We start from the raw sequence: 16,706 nt of genomic DNA, 5'->3' as shown, positions 1-16,706 counted from the left end.
CGCCATAAGTACAAGAAGATCAAGGGCCATCAAGGTTATACAAAGGTTACGATTAATTTTAGATCAAGTGGCCGTTATGCCACAAATAAATCATACGTGAATGTCAAGCATACGTCTCTAAAAGCTAAACGAAATTGGAAAACCAAAACAGTCTTCCTGTAGCTTGTCCTGGCGTTCACTTACAGGTATTTCGCCAGGAAATCGCGTATATAAACGACTTGTTTGCCATAGCCAAATTATGTAAGAAGCTATTTGTTCCCCGTTAGGTAAATTTCATTCCCTTTTACTCCCTATTTAATATGAATTTGCATGATAAGATATGTTTATGAAACTAGCACCCTGGGTTCCAGGCTGCCATATAGGAGGATAGGCAAATTGAGCGTTGCGGGAGAGTGCGGAGGAGGAGAGAGGAGAGAGGAGAGGAGAAAACTCAGGTACTATGAAACTAGCAGCGGAAACAGGGGTCATGCCCCCCCCTAAAAAAGCCTTTATACAAAATCTTTTGTTATGTACCTTTAATTTATCCTTGTCCTCCTCTTTAAAAATTACGCGAAAGCCCCTGTGAACTGCAAGGTTACAACAGGAACGACATTCCACTAATCAACCACGCTTCCATCATTCGCAAAAACCAAGTTTTTTCCCATTCCCAAGGTCTTTCTTGGGGTGTGTAGAAAAGTCAATGATTCACCTGTTACTATATTATGAAATATCTACTATCAATACTATAATCCTTTCCATGTCCGTATCGTTAATACAGCCAGTTAATACAACAATTAAGCATACAAAACGCACACCTTTTATACAGGAAGCTTTTTGCTGGATAGATTCTAGAAAGAACAACTTTAGAGTTTATCGGAAAAGCACAGGACGAATCGTCTGTCGTATCATGCATCACAAACCGGACTTTAAAAACAAAATTTCAATGGCTGTGAGCATCAATGCAGCGTTGGCTTCTTTGTGGTTACTACTATGAGTTATTGCTTTTACGTTGAAGCACGAATGCTAACCATAACACATGTGCCATAATATGTAATTAGTTTTGAAACATTTAATCTTAAACACTGGGTCATTGTATACCTCGTTGGTGGCGCACGCTCTAGATTCGATGGTATTGCTCTGCGTACTTTCTCGATCCGATCAATCAAAATATTACGCTTTTTATCACAAATTATGTCATTAGATCCTCATTATGTCATTATTAAAAACTTTGCTTCATATTGGTTTGATCAAATCTATTATGAAAAGGCAATAAAAGGAGCATTGCAATATTGTTGATAAGGTTTTCCGGAATTGGAGAAAGATGCCTGGTTGCGAGACAGTGATGATTGGGATATAAAGTTTTGTACCATGAGAAGGGTGCAATCTGCCTTAAAAGGCTTACCACCCCTCGCAGTTAGTTTGTATGTATGCAAGTCATATTTTACCTTGGATCATCCCCAAACCTGTATCTTTTTAGAGTTGCTCTAAAAAGATCGCTTAAAAATCGATCAAAATAAAGGGAATCATTGTGATCAGACACTTTTGATTTATCGCTATCCTGATTGGTTAAAAACCAAACATTACTACGAGAGTGGGTGATGGTTAGCTCGGAGCAATTCAATCCACCTCATTGGCTTAGAACCATTATTCCTTTCTCTCTGATAGGTACTCCTCTGTTTCTTCGCTCCTATCTTCTATTTCCTCGCTCGAAAGATTGTGGCTCTGGTATACAGGGTATCCTTATGCAAACTAAAAGTCTGGTTCCTTGTAATAACGATATAATAATCACTATTGCGATCTTTTATTCGTTGTCCGTACAGAATTCGTAAAAGTGGGATTCCACTGTATATTCTGTAGCTGCTGCTTATTGGCCCTTATTGTGGGCCTGACACACAAAAAAATTTGTACGACTTTTAAAGCTCAGCTAAAGAGCACCTCCCGTCAACGTATGCCTCCTAAGATATTTATACAACGGACAAACAACTTTGTCCCTAGCACTTAGACAACGGATACCTCCCTACAACGGACAGTAGCTATATTCGCTAGTTGGAGCTTGCCATTTAATGTACATATTGATAAATGTTCTGTGTAACCTCTATTTGCAGCAAAGCTCCTGAGAGTACATTCGTATGGCAAAGTACATTCAATATCTTTTAGAGACACATTTAGAATAAAAAACCAATTGCTAGTATTTATCCTGGAAGGCAAATCTGAATCTTAAGTTATTACATTAGTGGTTAGATTCTGATTGCTTTCTTGAATTGGATAGAGTTAAGAAAAGTATTCGAGCATTATGATCAATCTATTAGCTTGGCAATATTTGTTGAAGAAGCTAACATATTTCAATAAAGTTGAAAGATCAGATATAATCTGGGCGGTACACAGTGAAATAAAACTACGTTAATAAAATAGCTTATGAAATTTCTAGAGGTTACATTGTAATAATCTAAAAGTTTTGAATATGAACCAGGGCATTTTAGCTGGGATTTTTGCCAGTGGCCAAGAACGAGGCTCTTTTGAGCAAAGGGAGACAGGAAGTACGATTGTGCCGTCGAATGTGCTTGTTTTGTGACAACACCCTTTGGTTTAACTGGAAATCCATTTCAGAATATTTTTAACTTGAGATTTTCAGATTGCAAGAATTACTGGGATTTGGTAGACAAAATAAAGCTTGGATTTGTTTAACGCAGTAGTTCCCTCTTGTCACTGCTCTTGATTACCAAGACATTCGCTGTCTTAATCAGAAAAGCAAAAAGTCAAACGAGCTTGAGGACATAGACGATAGATAACACTACTGGCCTCGTCCCTCAGTACTGCAGACGACACGGGCCTCGGTCATAGAGTGGTAGCGATAATTATGTTACTAGTCAGTAGTCAGTACTAAATCGTCAGAAACTAATTCACAAGCAAAAAAAGATCTGTCTTCCCAAATATGCAAGACATATTGAACAGCTGGTTTGACGAACCAGAGTCAATGATCTCTGGATTACTGAGGCCAAGTTATCAATTTAAACGAGAAGGCACTTAATCCAGCATGGGTTTGATTAAAGAATGTCCTCAAAACCGGAGCTACTAAACTAGCGTTACATGCTCTTTGCCTTAGTGGAACCCAATTATCCCGTGATCCTTGGTCCAGTTGCATATTTATAGAAACCAAACTGCATGTTTAGGAGTGCCAAAAACCCAGATTCACAAAGAATGCAAAGCAGGACCAGACAGGTAACAGGGCCAGACGTTTAATGCAGCACCAAATGATAAGTTACCAACATGTGTAGATCGGATATAGGCTAGTGTTGGTACAAGACATTTCAATATATGGCTCTCAACAAGGTGTTTCGATGTGAAATATGTTAAAATGAGCAACAGGTTAAATAATTTAGAACTATTAAACTATTAGCAGAATAGGTAGATATATATTTTTGGGATATGTGTTAGAAAAAGGTTGCTTGGAGTTTAAAGGGTAGACTGGAAATATAGAATAGAAGCTGAAAAATGGATGATTTAGATGGTTTTGTATAGGCGTTGTTTGGGTCTTAAATTGGACCCATAGCTATTTTTTGGGTCATTAAATTGTCCAATTCCTTTAATGGGGTCATGAAGTTCTGAAGTATTTTTTGGGTCTTGAATATGAGAAAAGTTAGAAAATAAAAAAACATGATTCACAAAAGAAACATGTTGAGCACAATTACTTGTTGGGTCTATTTTTTGTGCTAGAAATTACTTTTCTGGGTAGATGGTTTGTACCACCAGCCTGAGCACCTATGGGTATGATCTTAATTTTTGGGAAATGATAATCACTTTAGATATAGTCCGTAGCTTGTTACGAGAATTTGTCATTAACAATTGTTTGAAAGGAATTCATATTTAAAGTACTGGTGTCTGGGACATAAAAGGCAAGCAAAGGTGACTTAATGTTTCAAATTGCAAAGTTTACTATTTTCGATGCTCTGTGACTGTTATTGAAAACTTCATAATTTAAAAATAGTCGAAACAGAACAATGCTTCTAGTGAGGGACAGAGTGGAATAAAAGAAAATTAACGAAAAGAGCAAATATTGGATGCGTTGGAATGCTAGAGGTGCGTGTGGCAAATTTGCTTGGGAATTTCATTTTGTTTACAAAAAATAACAATATTTACAAGCAAAATACCACAACATTGCAATCAGAGGGAAAAATCTATGCAAAATTAATTTAAGGTTTTAGGCGTTAATAAGGGGATTATAGCGAATAATGGTCTGGTAAATAATGAATTGTTCTACAACGACAGACCACGAATCGCGAGTAAGATTGTCGCGTTTTCGAAGGTGCTTTTATTTCTAATAAGAAGTAATTAAACTGTTTTGCTCTTCATATGAAATGCCTCGAAGTAAACAGGCTTTTGTCTTCCTTGTTAGAATGTGGTTTCTGATTTCCACTATCAACGTAGGTGGAAAAAAGAGATAAAAGCAATGAATTTAGAAGTGTACTGTCCAACTGTGAGTAGATAACGGGTGAAAAGAAAAATGTCTGCTTAAACATAACAGTGTTTTACAAATAACGCACTTAACCTCAAATTTTGCTTGAAGAACGAAAAAACCTTACAAAATGGTTGAAAGCTAAGCACAAAGTTTTACTGAGGGGGTTGATGCAGTAGGGTTGATGTCCCTTAGGTAAGAAACCTTTATTTTCATAAATAAAGTATACTCGTCTAGTCTAAATCAGTACCTGTCGCTCTTCTGTGTTGAATAAGTTGGTCAACACCACATTCTCCCTGTTTTGTACGAAAATTTCATATTAAGGGGCGTCATGATTTTAGTTTGTAGGGGGTTTGGGTGGGCAGTCAGGGGTGGGTGATTGATTTGAGCACGTTTCGGACGCTTGTGAGGGATGCTGACCCCTCTCTCACGACACAGCTATTCATACTCATGAAATTAGGTAACTGACCCTGCGACCTTCTACAGAGCAATAGTACCGAACATGATCTGTAAGGAGATTTCGACGAGATCTCGCACGTGGACAGTAGATCAGTGGGACAGTCATTTCCATCATGTTTCTCGGGTCCAGTCCTCCTTGTGCCAATTATATGGCATGCAAGCATAGGCCTTTCCAAAGCACACTTTGCACACTGGTAAGCACGCACTCCAGAGAAAGTTGCTTCCCATAATTTTTGAGAAAAATAAGGAAATATCATGACAAGAATAAGATCATGACAGCTTGTGAATAAATAACCAAACAAGCATAAGTTTTCCAAAGAACATCGCAGGTTCTGCTGCTGGTGCAAATGCTTATCAATGTGACTTGGATGTTGATTATACTGTTTCAACTGTCAAGTTGGCATAATCATGATCATAACTATGAGATCATAAACTGCGAGCTTTGTTCTGCAGGAAGATACGGTTTATCAAAACGCATTCAGTGGGAATAACCACAAAAAGTAATCACCTTATTTATGAATTAATCATTCCATATCCTGATTACTGTTTATTTAGACTGAATTCCTTTGCATTATTATTACATGTTGACTCAAATTGTGTACAGATGTACTTTATCGACGATGTAAATCAATCAATCATAACATGAACGAAGCTTTTTACACTAAGCTCTGAATGGCCTGGCATGCTTATGAGAGAAAACAACGTTTCTTTTGACTGGAGGTGGTAGGCCTGTTATTGTTCTACCCTGTTTTCAAAGGATTAGAAACGACTGAGCATTTGGATTACGTTTTGGTTATTAAATGGTGCTAGAGTGGAGCGAAGGCAGTCACGTACATTACTAGAATACCACTGCCTGAAGAATGCCTTGAGGTCATCAACGTATCTGTGTTGACGTGAATGATGCCATGCAATTAAAAAGTTCAGAACAAGAAAATATATTTATTATCAAAAAACATTAGGCATAAGATCGCTAGTAGAAAAGGAAACATCAAAAGCAAGTAAATTTCGTCAGTTTGTGACTTGTCACTAAACCATAAAGGGTTTTCTTATGAATTTTCTTCATCTCAACAACACTAGTAGGAGACAACTATAATAATGAAACGTTTGATATTCCGTTAAAAATCCAACTCATGCCTTTTGATACTTTCGATACATTGTAAAGATAAACTATCACAAGACGGCAAAAATAAATAGCTAGCAATAAAGATTTAAGAGAAAGAAGGAAAAAAACAAATTTATCTTCACACAAACAAGCAAGAAGCAGGCATTAGGAAATGACTAGTGCATCCCTGATGCACGTGAGAAATTGAAAAGGCATCAGAATTGAAAAAACGCAGTGTACACTGTTCGTGGACTTTCTATGTGAATACTCGGCAGGAAAGCACAGTCGTGAGAAGCTTTTTGTTATGTCTGAGTAAGGCTACTCGTGTGAATGACCGTTATAGCTAAGAGACTCTTGCATAAACAAGACGTTAACAACAAATGTCTCATTGATATGTTGCTTCATGTCCTCGTGACATCACTGTGAAACTCTTTTTACGTAGCAACATAGTCAATGGTAGCAGTGGGCTTTCACTCAGAAAGAAACTGCGCAATGTCAAGCCGCAAATAAAGGACCATTATTTAGTTTTTAATAATCTATATAATATACCTTGTTTTCTATATAAACAACAGAAGAAGCACATAGGGTCTTCAATTGTCTTTTGCACGCCCCTTCCGGAGGCACACGCAAAGAAACGGTGAGTGCTCTCATCTTTGTAACAGTTAGATGACGTAATCGTTTTCAATTTTAACTACTTATTTGTTGTGATATTGGGAAAATAAACAATCAATGGCATAAAGCTGGTAGTCAGTTTGATGGGTCGAGGCTATTTCTGAGCCAAAGACGCGCTGATAACTCAAGAAAAGCTTTTTTAACGTAAATATTGTGACCACTTTTCCAAAGTGATTCTAGAATTCAAAGGAAAGGCGATGTTAATTCATTTTTAATCATAAAGTGAGGTTGTGCTCATTTTCAAAAGATAAAATGTTTTAACTGCAGTGACAACTTTCGCTACGAAACCTAAATTATTTTAAAAAGGCTACAATCAGTCATCAAAAGGGTCTGAATCGTTTCAACACAATTACAATGTAAGTAAGCAGAATCTGCAGAGCTTCTTGTTTTTCTTTGGAATATTAGAGACAAAATGGTCCTCCGCGGAGGTCGACACCCACAATGTGCCCATGACGTCATAGCTGTTTAAATCTTCTTCACGAAATGACCCGAGTGACACCCGGTAAAATATTCAAAAATGAGGAAGGTCTAAACGTGTCTCTGCCTACTAGAAGAGTGTATTTTCTAACTAATTTGTGCTTAGTCCATAAAAGCTTTTGTATCACGAAAGCAACAGATTTGTTAGCTATAATGACCAAAATCTAAAGACCCTAGGGTAAAAAGCTTGTTTTTCAAATCATAACATTGTCGTGTTTGAATTTGGAACGAAGTTACATTTGTTTACTACATATTTTTGTCTGTTTTTGCTGTAGTTTGCGATAATAACTGCGGGAAACGAGATCAAAACTTAAACAAAAGAGCACGGCACATATTACAACAGGCATATCAGAAAAATCGAAGGATGATCTGCTAAAGGCAGATGGCAGAGCACGGATGGAAACGATTAGTAGAACCTCAATTGAAAAGAAATGTTTTACATTTCCTTTCTTCTGCTATCTCGCATCAGGTTTAGGCATTTGGAGACCTATCAAACAGTTATCCATAAAGCATGCAGCATATATAATTCAAAGACGGCTTTAAAAAGGAATCGAACTTACTTTAAGTCAATCCACTTTACTTATGATCAATCTGGTTAAGGATTCGTTGAAAACTTCAAAACAACTGGAAAGAGAAGAGGAATGTGATATCAGAAACAAATTGAACGACGATGTGGATTTTTAGATAGTATTTATGATGGCCCTTCACTATCAATCAATATAGATCGACGAATAACAATTAAAACGACATACCTAGATCTATTATGATGTGTCTGTTACAACCAGAAAATAGTTAATCAGGCCTATGTTGTGAACTAAGTAAATTGAAAGGTTGACTTTGCAATTAAGAATTTTGCCACAGAGCTAGTTCGAAATGTTTTATACAAAACCATAATCGCAGAAAACATCGTGTTTTTATGCAGAAGAAATGTGGACAATGTCTCGTTTTCATTTTAAACGCTCTCTGGATCGAGACAGATCAGTGGTGCCTGCCTATTTGCTATCGCCTCTTTTTCCACGGCATAAGCTCCATTCAAATGTTGGGGTTCTTGAAATATTCAGCTCTTTCGTGTGTTAGAATGCCACGAGTTATTTTAGGCTCAGTACTGACTCCTTACTTTAGTATGGATATGTATTTTTGTTTCCACATTATAAGAGGATTAGGAATCACGATTCGAGAGTATTATGATATGTCTGATTTAGCACCATTATCAAAACATCACGATTTTGATACTGCACAGCTGAGTGTAGTGAGATACAGTAAGATATCGCACAGAAAAGCTCTTCTGAACCACACTGAACAACTTAAATAGAAAAATACTAATTATAAAAATAATAAAAATAATGTAAAAAGAATAATTTAAAAGGACCAACGAGTATTAGGGTTTAAACGGCTTTAAAATGTAAATTCTAGCATTTGTAATTCTTTGTTAACCCAAACAGCTCTACAGTGTGAAAGTATTCAACGATGATTTGATGTCGCCAATGGTAGGGTGTTCCCATCTTCAAGCATCTTCTTGCAATTTGAGCACTCTAAGCACTACCCTGCGTTGGAAAATATATTTGCAAATCTAAGCCAAATTTTAAAGGTTGTCGACTTGTAGTTTGAGCGTCCGCCTTGTAATCAGGTCCATCACTTAAAACATTGACAACTCCTTTTCTACTTAATTTACTTTGGATTAATTTCCGTGTCCATTTCTACGCTGCTGCTTCTAATAAGAGAAAATTCAAACATTTACTGTTTTTTCCGGTGCTCTACAGAACCAACGTATTGAGAAACATCAATTAAAAATAGCAATTAACTGAGGTTTTAAAAATGTTTGAAAAATCTTGTCACTCGAAATGAATGTTTTGGGATCGAATAGTTACATATCAAAACAGAAAAAAGCTTAAACATCTAAAAGCACTTCCCGTCCTTTCATATAGTGAATGAAAACAAGAAAAAATGATATGAACTCTCAGGAAACTATCGGTTACAAACGATTGAATGAGCCCGTGGCACTCAAGTTTGATCAGATAATCAAACAAGGTTAACATGTTTGAATGTAGCATGGTTTCTCTATCATCTTATTTGCCAGACTCATAACAACTGCATATCTGATATGCCTCGGGGAAGGGTAGCAATGAGTAGGCACGGCAGATGACAAATCAACATTTGATTATTTTGAGTTCTGCGTGAAAGCAAAATTTACTTGGCCTAAACAGAGCTGATTACGATCAATAAAGGTGCCAGAAAGAAAGGCTCCTAAGATTACTCGAATTAGATTAGGAACAAAAATTACAACAAATAATACTCTAGGATGCCCAATTATAGGGTGTTGTCATGGCAGGGGACAGTGGCAGCGTCAAGAGGTATGGGGTAATAACTATCCCCACTTTTCGTAGCACATAATATTCCGCTAAAAGGTCCAACAAATGCTTGATTACTAAAATATTTAATACAAAAGGAGAGAACGACATATGGAAGCTGAGGGATCTTGCTTGACATGTAGACAGATAGAAAAAGATGAATCACTTGTTTCGTTGCATTTCGTTTTGTCTCCAATAGGATATTTACAACTCTCATTCCCTATACACGTAAGCATGACCTCATATGTTAACTTAACCCTATTCTGTGCCTGACGTATGCGATCTAAAAAGAAAGTTTTTATGATTCGGTTTGGTATACAGGAAAGTATACAGGGAGCAACACTGTAACTGGTTACTTGAACATGTCACTTGCATTAAACTTAGTATAAACATAAAATTGAAACAGCTTTAAAACTGGTAGGGCAAAATAATGAAAATTCTGTGAATTTGCAAAGCTATTTTCATTAAGAAATAGAATAACAGTAGGAGCAAAAATAAATTCCTTTCACCCCCTTCCTCTTCAACTCCTTTCAAAAGAACTTAATGTTCACTACAACACTGGGTTTTTAAAGAACTGAAAGCAATGTTGGGTTGGAAGCAATAATTTGCAATTCACTTTAAGGGGAACGAGGCTATACCTCGACTTCGACAGAGACGATTCATAAGCGGATATTCAATACACCAAGCCCTTTAGAGCGAATAGATCTCAATCTGTTTCTGATGTTGAACAGGCCAAATAACTCTCTATGATTGGAAAGTGGAAACATATATCTGCGTTAATTTGAACGAGTGCAAGTGGCCTCCCCGCTCCTTATTTAATAAGGTTCGACAGTTTTGAAGCAAAATTTATACGCTGTGAATGCATTCATTAAGCCTGGTTTCGCTAGTGGTATGACCTGGTTCTCAAAGGTCCAACAAGTTTATTTTCGAAATTTGCAAATACATAACAAATATAATATGACAGACAAATCTCCCTGATCAAAACGACAATGCTCCCTTAGTGAAGCATAAAACGGCTCAAACATGATTCCTTAATCAATTTTGGTCAAAGCGCTCAAAACTACTATGGAGGTCATATTCTCGTTAGTTTTGCAATTGTGATGAAAGATAAATGCTCAAAATGCTCTTTTCAGCCATGGATACGGTGATACATTGATCGTTTTGTGGGATTTTCTTTACCGAAAGCTCCAACTAGATCCAATTGTCTCATTCTTCAGTGGCTATTTTAAACTAACGAGATTGAGGATGAATTTGATACAATTAACCAGAACTTGCGATTTCAGCATAAGTTGTCTGATCAGTTACGTGTATTGATGCTTAAAAGAGAGTGACTGACATCATCAAAGGCCAAACTTCATTTGTTAATTTGCTTAATTTAGAACTGACTTGCTTGGGCTCATTTGGCAAGATATGCAATAACAATGGGCCTACTGTTTGTTCTGCTGAATATACTTTCTTTAAGAAATTTGTTTCTGGAAATATCGTGCAAAAGGTTATGATGTTCCGTTTTATTCAGTTTAGATAAACAGGCCTATGTAAATATGTGGAAGGATGAACGTTTATAAAAAGACCACGTCTGTCGTTCACGACAGGCACCAACCTAAATTCTTTCCCTGAACATTATTGATTCTATCACCTTTTAGTTAGCACTAACATGAGTCACCCTGTCCAGGCTTATTTATACAATAGAGCCACGCCCACTTTCTCTCAGACCCTTCCACCTCCAGTGCTTGCAACCTCAGCCCCCTCCTACAAGAGCACAGTACCCCCCTACCCCTAGTATTTGCAAGTGTCCTTTTTAACAGATCTCTTCGATGACTTGTTACCATAGGTGCCCTTCCAAGCACCGTGCCCTTCCTCGTTATATTTGCTTACTATGAGAGAAATTAAAGACCAAAATACAAGACGATTTTGAGAAAATTAGGTTTGAAAACGAATAATAAACCTTCAAATTAGGAAAGTCTAATACTAATGGGAAAGCTACAAATTAAGTAATTTACAATGAAATAAGAAGCAATGAACCCCGCCCGCATGCTACGCTGCCTGGAGTCATTTATTTCATTATAAAGACTTGTCAGGAACGATATTATTCTGCACTAGAGTATACACCATATAAAATGATATAAAATTTTCAAGAGAATCTTTAACTTGCTGTTGCAATTCAGAATGAGATTTTGAGGGCAGAAGCAAAATAAAAGCCATTCGACTGAACCTTAACGACCCCCACATGGCTGTAATAGAGCAGGTCCCAGGCCCCCTGGGTAATGCATATAGACTTCATGTGGACATGTGTTGTAGTGGGATTTCTGTATAAATGTCTCATGTTTTGCCTTTCACCTCGATATACAGGAATATTGTAATGGCGAACCATTGATGTTGACCCGTTGAGTAAGACCATTGCCCAATGTTTATGATAATTTTGGCGCCAAATTACGCAGCTTAGGTCGTAATAACTCAAGAGGCGCGGAATCTTTTAAAAACTGCCTTTTCTGCTTCAATTAAAGATTAGTATGATATCTAGTGCCTTTTTCATTACAGGGACGATTCGGCATAGACCTATACCACTAAACAACGGCAGATTTCCAACCCATTAAAAGTCTGTCGTGAGATCAAAGGATTATTATATATGATTTAGCCCGGTGGTATTCCGTATAGACATGCTTCCGAATAGCATTGATGCAAGCGAAGAAACAAATGCGGGACCCTTGACGGGATTTCATTTCGCTTCTCAATGAATAACGGAGAATGGATTCTTTATTAGTTAAAGGGCCCCAATGTTGTTGTAAGCATCTATTGTAACAGTCCTTGGCTATCATACCAAATGAGCGCGCGGTTTTGTGAAATCTGCGGTTACGTAAATCCTCAAATTGTCCCCCCCCCCCTCGAAAAAGCCCCCTCCTCGAAAAAGCCCCACCCCCTCGAAAAAGCGCTCTCTCGAATACGCCCCCACTGCTACCGTAAATCCTCGAATTGGCCCCTTCGATTTGCTGATTATTGCCATCTGAGGTAGCCTATGCTCCAGACCCCTACTTTCAAGTTAGGGGTCTGGAACACAGGCTAATCTGAGGCTGCCTTTGGCGTTTTATCGAATCACCGCAAAATTTATCTTTTGGTAGCAATGTTCATAAAATGTTTCATAAATGCTCATAATGATTAAATGTTCATAAAGCAATTCCTACTAAAATATATGAGGCCTATTATTAATGTCTTCTTAATGTCTGCAATAATTTTATAAGCCTCCCCCTTGTATAAGCCCCCCTCGAATACCCCCCTTCCAAAAATATTTAAAAAATAAGCCCCCAGGGAGCAAAAGCAAGTTTGGGGTGGGCTATAGCTCGCTTTGTCAGCATAACGCCCGTGGACAGGCTGCTCTGCGAGGCTTGCAAGTTTGCATCAAAACCTAATACACTCTATACATCCAAAGGCTCTGATGTCATGGTGTTTGTTTTGTTTCGCCTAGCTTTGTTCCTACGATTTTAGTGGTAATGCGATTTTATTTCAATAGTGAAGACGACTAAATACAGGAAGACAACAGCACTAAATTAAAGCGAATAATAGTTAGGTGGATTTGCAAAACATTTTTTAATAATAATCATAGTTGATTCTGGGAAATAGATTATGATTTCGGCAAATTAATAGCATATTTTTCGGACGGAGATTTAGTGATGTCTTCGTAGATGACAAGGAAAGACGTGGTTATTGAAATTAAGGTTTGCCGCCATCTTTCAAATCGGTCTTTGGCTCACTTTAAAAGACCTAATAAATCTGAATTCTTGGCACCCGAACAAAATATCTACGTCATTTAGCAACAAAACATTATTAGAATATACAGGATAAAGAAGAATTCGTATATGTAAGGCTGCATTCCTCCTGGTAGTAACATAGAGTTCCGAAGATAAATCCACTAGATAATTTGCTAGAATCCAATGAGATTGTACTGTGAATTTGTAAAGATTATGTAGATAAATAGAGTATTTCTCTCGCTGAAACAGCCTTCTTACCCCTTTCTTACATCAGCTTTAAATATGTTTATAGGGGTAGCGTACAGTGGTTGTCTTACAACAGTACTTTATTTACATAGTGGATTTCGAAATATAGTAACTCATTACGTCACAGGTACTTCTACGGGGCCTGGCAACTATAGTTCGAATTCTGATGACAATTTTTGTATATTTCAGCAGTGTATGTTTTATTGACTGAGATTATAAGATAAAAACAAGTTACTTACAAAACTTTCCTCTTAATCTCCAGATAGCTTGCAAAATCATCAAGTATTGGATTCAATCTCTGTCAAATCATCAAAAAATGCATCTAAACAAGACAAACTGCATTCCCATTCACTTTGTTTACTACGACAGTTGTAAACAGCAGCTACACCGCTAATATTCGAATTATTAAATCACTCAAACAAGACTATAGATCAATGCAATCATGAATTGGCCTGGGCGGGAATCTTAACTTTGTTTGTCTAAAGTAGGAGGCAAAACCTTGTTATCTTCTCTATGGTAATGTTGTTATCATGATTCAGGGGGTAGGCAGCCTCATCTCCAGGGCACTCACCTTTATGAAGCCAAATCGAAAAACTGTCAATACTAGGAAATCTGTTTTACTAAGAAAAAACGAAGCAGTAGAAACCTCTCTCTTTCACAAAACATGTTTCAAGATTTCATTCTTAAGTTTTTTATGAAAATTTTTGGATGGAAGGTAAGGCCCTTTTACCGAAATATCGGATGTGCATATAGAAATTCTATATGATTTTCATAAGGTTTCAATTTTTTCCCTTTTGTCAAAACCTTCCAAGTGCGATAACCATACTTTCCTTAACTTCTAACCATACTTTCCTTAACTTCTAACCATACTTTCCATAGCTTCTATGACTTACAAAGCGAATGGAGAGGGTGTGTCCGTTAAATTGTTAAGCAAAATGCTCCTTGATTAGCTGAAAAAGCCGTCCCACAGCCCAACCATTAATTATAACATTTGTGATTTTTAGACTGCACTGATCGTTCAGTACGATTAAACAATTTCATAGCGAATTTCATAGCTCTTTCACGGCTCTAGAATGTAACTAGGCATGACCAACGATCGATCATCAACACATAAAATGCTATGTTTACTCGGTAGCGAAAATCTCTTCAGCCTGTCTCCCTGATTCTCTTGAATTTGGAAATCAAAGAAGCGAAATAGCATAAATCTGCTTTGGATGTTCACAATGAATGCTTATTAAAGCATTATGCCTCTGCCTAATACTGCTTAATAAAGTGTTCAAGTTTCATTGCATTGCTCTGTACTACACTAAAAGATTGAAAATCCATTGAATTAGACCTAAACGTCCAATAGATAAAATTTACCAAGGCACCATGGACATTTGTTTTTGCTCAGATGACAATAACTGTCTGGTGAGGGAATTATACTATATTGATTTCCCGAATTTTCGTCGACAATTGATAATCACATCAAAGAAGGCAGTTCGCAATGCATCTTGGTTACAGCTACGTGTTTGTCTTCTGGCACAGTGTCTGCCAAAGTGTTTAGTTGCTATTATGAGCACTTTCATTGCTTAGTTCAAATTTTTACATAAATTTTGGCTTTCATTAAAATTGTTTAAGTATACACAGTTTTTATTTTAACAATCAAGTGGTTAAGTAATTTTTATTTCAGAACTATATAATTTTATGTTCAACATTCTGGTTAAAAGTTTAAAGCTCAGGGTATGACCAAAGTGGCAAACTTTTATTACGGATACTTGCTTAACTTGTATCTCGTTAAAAATCAAAATATCATTCAAAAACCTTTGAAAGATGAGTTTAACGATAAAATACTACTTTTGAGAAATGATTTATCTCTTTAAGGACTGGAATAGATGAATGATTTTTAAAAGATAAAAAATATTGTCTTACAGGGAATTACACAAGACGACAGACTTTTTAATGTTACCGTAAAGATTCTAAAGATTCCTCTCGTAAAGTTTCTTATTTTAAGTTACCTCTCTTTATATTCTTTTTTCAACTGCCATTGTTTTTCTGCAGGTATCAATCTTGAATCATGTCCCATTTAAGATTAATTTTTTTCATAAATCAACCTCTTTTGAGTTTTACTGAGTTGGGTTTAACATCGAAAGCATTTCCTTCTCCGCATCTTTGGGTTTGGTTATCAATTTCCTGGCATTACCTATCTCATATAAAAACGATTCGATTTACATGACCTCTTAAATAGAGAATATTTCCGCTCGATTATCTACAGTGAGATTTTGAATTATCTCCAAAAACGTCAACGGACAGAACTACTGACTGCCTTATTGGCTGTTCTATGACCTTTCTTCTTTCTTTTTGGCTCTGAAATAGGCCAACAATTTCTCAGCTTCACACTGGTTTCTAAATGGAACAGACAATAGCAGAACATCTTGTACCGCGTGTGTTTAACAGCAGCTGTTGCCGAATCCCGAAAAGAAAGTTCTTACGACTTTAAAGTAGAATTAATAACAATATTCTTGGTTCATGAACTTTCTCATACAGGACTATAGCTGACCAACAGGAAAGGTGAATGACGCATCCTCCCTCATTTGCTCGCCTTCGTTTTTCAGGGGGCCTATAATCCCGTTCTGATGCCAAGGTTAGGGCGGAATCCATGAGGTAGATTGTGAACGATATTGGGCTGATAAGCAATATGGCCACTGTTCTCCGTTAAAGTACTTTATTTTTTGGAATCATTGTTCTTGGTTTGTATGTTGGCTTCACCCAAACCCTATGGCTTTTCAAGTTTTGCGGTTAATTACTCTTGCCAATGGAGAGAAGGCACCAGAATTGTGAAAAATTGGTTTTTTATTTCTTTTATTGATTCCGTTGGATTTAAAGCGTTCCCATTTCCAACAAAAAAGGCAATTATCTGTCTACCTATCTATTCTATTGGGTTGAGAAGTAAATATACGAGCTTATCATATAAACTGATATTGCAGAAGCTATGACTATATGTATGAAAATTAATTTGTTTCTTTATGAGAAAAAATGCCTGGGGTTTGATTAGAAAGTAAGTTTTCAAAGTAACGATCAGAAATGAATAAACAAGCCACCACCAAAGTAAAATGGTGAGTGATGTCATGTGTTGGTGAGTGAATCACTGTGGTGAACTTTACATTTTTCATTCGTTACGGTTTGCAGGGATCGAGATATCATCATATCTTAAGAAACACGCTCAGCAGCTTCAAGTGAGCTTGTAA

At 36.9% G+C, this 16,706-nt stretch overlaps 1 protein-coding gene across 2 annotated transcripts in view; it reads right to left on the bottom strand.

Moving 5' to 3' along the window:
* The window catches only part of LOC135695129 (receptor-type tyrosine-protein phosphatase delta), a 42,803-nt gene extending 28,926 nt beyond the window's left edge, over window positions 1–13,877 (bottom strand). The window contains exons 1-2 of one of the 2 annotated variants that reach the window (XM_065214110.2): window positions 13,719–13,877; window positions 7,703–7,766 (exon numbers count right to left, since the gene is read on the bottom strand). The gene's annotated coding sequence lies outside the window, so the exon portion shown is untranslated. Of the gene's footprint in view, window positions 1–7,702; window positions 7,775–13,718 lie in introns of those variants that run through there. The other variant, XM_089115348.1, reaches the window with a different exon arrangement.
* Window positions 13,878–16,706: the final 2,829 nt, after the last annotated feature.

Source organism: Rhopilema esculentum, unplaced genomic scaffold, assembly GCF_057945365.1.
Source record: "Rhopilema esculentum isolate cy_ngs unplaced genomic scaffold, ASM5794536v1 HiC_scaffold_27, whole genome shotgun sequence".
Taxonomy (NCBI): Eukaryota; Metazoa; Cnidaria; class Scyphozoa; order Rhizostomeae; family Rhizostomatidae; genus Rhopilema; species Rhopilema esculentum.
The sequence above is the reverse complement of the archived record's forward strand: the minus strand, read 5'-3'. Positions and strand labels throughout refer to the sequence as shown.